The sequence below is a fragment of the Bubalus kerabau genome, chromosome 17 (assembly GCF_029407905.1).
Source record: "Bubalus kerabau isolate K-KA32 ecotype Philippines breed swamp buffalo chromosome 17, PCC_UOA_SB_1v2, whole genome shotgun sequence".
Lineage (NCBI taxonomy): Eukaryota > Metazoa > Chordata > Mammalia > Artiodactyla > Bovidae > Bubalus > Bubalus kerabau.
In genome coordinates, this window is record NC_073640.1 from 68,774,488 (window position 1) to 68,780,301 (window position 5,814).

Here is a 5,814-nt window from a genome sequence, read left to right on the forward strand (position 1 = left end):
GTGCTACTGCCATCGCTGTAACCCGGAGGTGGACAACAGGTGTGTCCCGCGGGGAAGAGGCTTTGTCCACTGCTGGGCGGGGGTGGGGGCTTGGTTCGAATTCCCCAGGTGGGTTTGGAAATGTCAACTGCAGACTCACAGAGTTGAATGGAAAGTTTCAAGTTCATCTCCCTAATCTCAAGCCACAGCTTACCAATGATAAGGATGTGGAGAGCAGAAAGAATTCATTGATGAATTCCCTCAAAGGTTATGTGGGATTTTTTTTTTAAAGTTGTGGCAGAATACACATAATATAAAATGTACCGTGAGTGACGTTTCGTACACTCACAATGTTGTGCAACCCTCATGGCAATTTAGCTTTAGGGATGATGAAAACTTTTCATCATCCCTAAAGGAACCTCTGCAACCATAAGCAGTCTCTCCTCCCAGCCCCTGGCAACCACTAATCATCTCTCTCTGCATCTCTGGATTTACTACTCTGGACATTTCGTATACATGGACTCATATACTATGTGGCTTTTTGTGTCTGGCTTCATTCACTTAGCATAATGTTTTCTAGGGCCATCCAGGCTATAGCATGTATCAGGACTTATTTTTCATGACTGAATAGTATTCCTTTGCACGGATATGTGCCTGTTTATTCACTCTTCAGTTGAAGGACATTTGAGCTGTCTCCACCTTTTGGCTATTGATATGCTGCTAAGAACACTGACGCACAAAATTTTTCCTTGAACACCTGTTTCCCATTCCTTGGGGGTACACACCTAGGCGTAGAAAGTCTAGGTCATGTGATAATTCTATGATTAACTTATTGAGAAATGCAGTCAGTACATTTTTATCAAGTAACTGCACTATGGTGCATTCTGGATTTGCTAAAAAATGGTTAAATGGTGAATTTTACGTCATGTGAATTTTACCTCGATTTTTAAAAACTATAAAAAGTAAAAAGAGGTGGGAGCTGGAGTCACCCCCTGGGGCTGTAGTTTTCAGACCCTCTGCAGCAGACCGTGAGCCCCTCTGGGAGCAATGAGAGGCTCGACCTGTCCCCCAGACCCCAGAGCAAGCCTTATATATTCACCCCCTGCAGCAACCCTAGGCGACCCCAGTGTGCCAGGCTGGGGGTGCAGCAGGGGAGGTCCCTGTGCTCGTGAGGCACGCCCCCTAGTGGGAGGGCAGGGAATAAATCACCTGAGCTTCCTCGAAGGTGCTGTGAGAGACAGGAACTGGAGGGGGTAGCTTTTTCCACTGAGTGTTCAGAAGAACCTCTCTCTGAAGAGAAGATACTCGCACGGTGAGATGGCAAGGAGCAGCCGGCTGAGGTTTAGGGAAGCGTGTCTGGTGGGTTGGAGGGGCAAGGTGAGCAGGGTCCACAGAGCAGAGAGCCATCCAGGATGTAAACTGATGCTCAAATACATTTCCCTCTTCTTTCTTCCCTTCCTTAGAAACAATCCCTGCTGTGCCTTCTAACCGCCCTTCTCCATCTCAGCTCAGCCCTCCTCCATCTCCCAGCTAGTCAGTCTGGCCTCTGGGGAAAACTTCATGTTCCTAGACTGCCGATTTGGAGGGTAATGAGTCGAGTCCTTTGAGGGATAGCACCTGTCTGCCCAGAGGCATGGCCAGAAGGTCTCTGTGAGCAGAAGCACTGAGCGAAGCTGAGTGAGCATCTGCAGTGGTTTCCTGCACATCGCCTCTTTAGCCTTTTTCAACCCTTCCCCAATGTTTCTGTAATAAAAGGTACATGTGCTGAATGACTGAACGCCTGGTTCTTCCATCGAGACTTAGCTGTGTGGGGTGGCAGTGGAAGTTGTTCAGTCATGTCTGACTCTTTGTGACCCCATGGATTGTAGCCCCCTAGGCTCCTTTGTCCATGGGATTTCCAGGCAAGTATACTGGAGTGGGTTGCCATTTCCTTGCTCCAGGAGATCTTCCTGACCCAGGGATTGAACCCAGGTTTCTGCATTGCAGGCTGATTCTTTACCATCTGAGCCACCAGAGAAGCTAAGAACCCTATCTATCACGTAATTCTAGCGGCAACCCTTGAAGGGGGTTCTACCGTGCTGCTTGCTTTGTAAGTGGAGGATACAGAAGTCGGCTCCTTTCCATATCCCAGCTCCGCCTTTAACTGGACTGAAGCTCTGCGGAGGTGATTGGTTTTCACTGCCGCCTTTTACTCTCTATACAATTGGGATATTAACAGTGCATAAGACATCTAACCACCTGAATGAGGACCAGTTGTTTCGTTCATCAAGAAGTTGGTTAAAACGGGCAATTAAGGGCTTTCCTGGTGGCGCAGTGGATGAGAATCTGCCTGCCAAGCTAAGGACATGGGTTCCATCCCTGGTCCGGGGAAATCCCCCACGCTGGGGGGGTAACTAAGCTGGTGCGCCACAACTACTGAGCCCAAGCTCTAGAGTCCTGCAACTACCAAGGCCTGCTCGCCTTGAACCTGTGCTCGGGAACAAGAAAAACCATCGCAATGAGAAGCCCATGGATGACGAAGAGGAGCCCCTGCATGTCACAACTAGAGAAAGCCCTCATGAAGCAAAGAAGACCTGGCGCAACCAGAAAACTTTTTATTTAAAAAAATAAAAAGGGCAATGAAAAATACTTTAAAACCTGTAGTTGTACACACATTTGTCAACGTTGTCCTATAGCACCAGGGGTTTTGTTTTGTTTTTAGTTTGAGCCTGTGGAGAAGGGAATGGCTACACACTCCAGTATTCTGGCCTGGAGAATCCCATGGGCAGAGGAGCCTGGTGGGCTACAGTCCATGGGGTTGCAGAGTCAGACTCGACTGAGCAACTAACACTTTTTTTCTTTAGTTTGGATCTAAGGACCTATATTTTCCAGTCTGTTCCTTAAACGGGGAGCAAACACTCTTATACAGCAATTTGAGGTAGGTGGAGGCCAGGGAAGATGCTCTACCACCTACAGTGTACAGGACTGCCTCCAGACACAAACGCCGATGACATTGAGGCTGAGAAACACGGGTCCTTTCCAAGACCCCTTGCTCAAAACACCCATTCCCCCTGTTCAATCCCTGCTGTCTCCATGGCAAAGGGCACTTAACAATGGGCATTTAAGTGGCTGGATCCCCTTGCAGTCCAAAGGACTCTCAAGCGTCTTCTCCAACACCACAGTTCAAAAGCATCAATTCTTCGGCGCTCAGCTTTCTTTGTAGTCCAACTCTCACATGACTACTGGAAAAACCATAGCCTTGACTAGTCGGACCTTTGTTGGTAAAGTAACATCTCTACTTTTTAATATGCTGTCTAGATTGGTCATAACTTTCCTTCCAAGGAGTAAGCATCTTTTAATTTCATGGCTGCAATCACCATCTGCAGTGATTTTAGAGCCCAGCAAAATAAAGTCTGCCACTGTTTCCCCATCTATTTGCCATGAAGTGATGGGACCGGATGCCATGATGTTAGTTTTCTGAATGTTGAGTTTTAAGCCAACCTTTTCATTCTCCTCTTTCACTTTCATCAAGAGGCTCTTTAGTTCTTCTTCATTTTCTGCCATAAGGGTGGTGTCATCTGCATATCTGAGGTTATTGATATTTCTCCCGGCAATCTTGATTTCAGCTTGTGCTTCATCCAGTCCGGCGTTTCTCATAATGTACTCTGCATATAAGTTAAATAAGTAGGATGATAATATACAGCTTTGACGTACTCCTTTTCCTGTTTGGAACCAGTCTGTTGTTCCATGTCCAGTTCTAACTGTTGCTTTTTGACCTGCATACAGATTTCTCAAGAGGCAGGTCAGGTGGTCTGGTATTCCCATCTCTTAAAGAATTTTCCACAGTTTCTTGTGATCCACACAGTCAAAGGCTTTGGCATAGTCAGTAAAGCAGAAATAGATTTTTTTCTGGAACTCTCCTGCTTTTTCTATGATCCGGTGGATGTTGGCAATTTGATCTCTGGTTCCTCTTCCTTTTCTAAAACCAGCTTGAACATCTGGAAGTTCACAGTTCATGTATTGCTGAAGCCTGGCTTGGAGAATTTTGAGCATTAATTTACTAGCTTGTGAGATGAGTGCAATTGTGCGGTAGATCTGGACTTACTGTTTTGTATTTGTCAGGAATCACTGGGGACTGGAAAAGTCTGTTCACAGTGGCCCAGAGTGAAGCCTTTGATAAAATTTACCAAGAGAAGGTGGCTGGGCTTCCTCAAGCCCTATTCCCATGGGAATGGTGGCCTCATATTCCTGGATTGGATGTAAATGCTGAATATCCTGATGTTCTTGTGTTCAAGCATGCTCATAGGAAGCAAACTTTTATCCTACGGTTCAGTTACACACTTCATTGAAAATAACCCTGTTCCAAGAATACTATTTCATACTAGGTGGAAGTCATATAAAATTAAAAGTTCAGTGCCAGAAATGAAGTTTTAATGTAATACATACACACACCCACCACACACACATACACAAAAAAGAAAACCATGTTCCTTATTAACTGTAAGCTACTGCTGCTTCAAAAAGTTACATGATATTTCAAACACACAGAATAAGAGAAAAAAAACCCAGTATTTAAAAATTCATGTGAATTCTGATTTGTTAAGCAATAAAAGTAAAAGGCTTCCAGGTGGTCTAGTGGATAAGAATGGGCCTGGAACACAGGCTGGATCCTTGATGGGGGAAGATTCCACATGCCCTGGGGCAACAAAGCCAGTGCGCCACACATAAGTACTGAGCCCACACTCTGGAGCTCGGTGAAACACTTCTAAAGCACTAGTGTGGGGGGATCCTGATGATCAGCTTGTGCACAGTTCTCTGATTGGCTGATGGTGACACAGAAGGGTCATGTCACATGGGTTAACATTATCAGGCCTTAGGTTGCACACTTCCCTTGTGGCTCAGATGGTAAAGTGTCCGCCTACAATGCAGGAGACCCAGGTTCGATCCCTGGGTCAGGAAGGTCCTCCTGAGAAGGAAATGGCAATCCACTCCAGTACTCTTGCCTGGAAAATGCCATGGATGAAGGAGCGTGGTAGGCTACAGTCCATGGGGTCGCAAAGAGTCGGACACGACTGAGTGACTTCACTTGGTCACTTGGTCTTGGTCTTAGGTTGCAGGAGCCCTGGGGCTACACGTTCATCCTCATCAAGTATTAATAGTCTGTCTATTTGGTGGGGAAGGGGGTTCACAGTTGCAAAACAACTCAGCAAATGTGCATCAACTACTACCTGGGGACTTCCGAGGGGAGCTGCAGCAGAGGCCGTGGGGGAAGGCCTCCATCATGGGGTCCTGCTTGGTTACACTTCCAGAAACGGCACACACTATCTGTGGGTTCTCCCTGACACACAAACTCACAACCACAAAAACTGGGATGTACAGAGTCAGTATTTTAACCTCTGTGGACCAATGTCTGTGGCCGCTACTCAGCTCTGCATCGTCCAAAAGCAGCCACACATGACGGGTGGAGGTGCACAGGCACACACACTCAAAATTAGTTTTCAAAAATAAGTACATAAAAAAGTTTCCACACAGGTTGTTGTTTTAGTCGCTCAGTCGTGTTCGACTTCTGCGACTCCATGGACTGTAGCCTGCAGGCTCCTCTGTCCATGGGATTCTCCAGCAAGAATACTGGAGTGGGTTGCCATACCCGCCTCCAGGGGATCTTCCCGACCCAGGGATCCAACCACAGTACCCTGCATTGGCAGGCGGATTCTTCACCACTGAGCCACCAGGGAAGCAGTACACAACCACAAATAGTGGGTTACGTACACACAACGCACAATCGCAACCTGGCACCCGCACGCCCACATCACAGGGCCGAGCTCACACCTCCCGTCGTCTCAGTCTCGCGGTCCC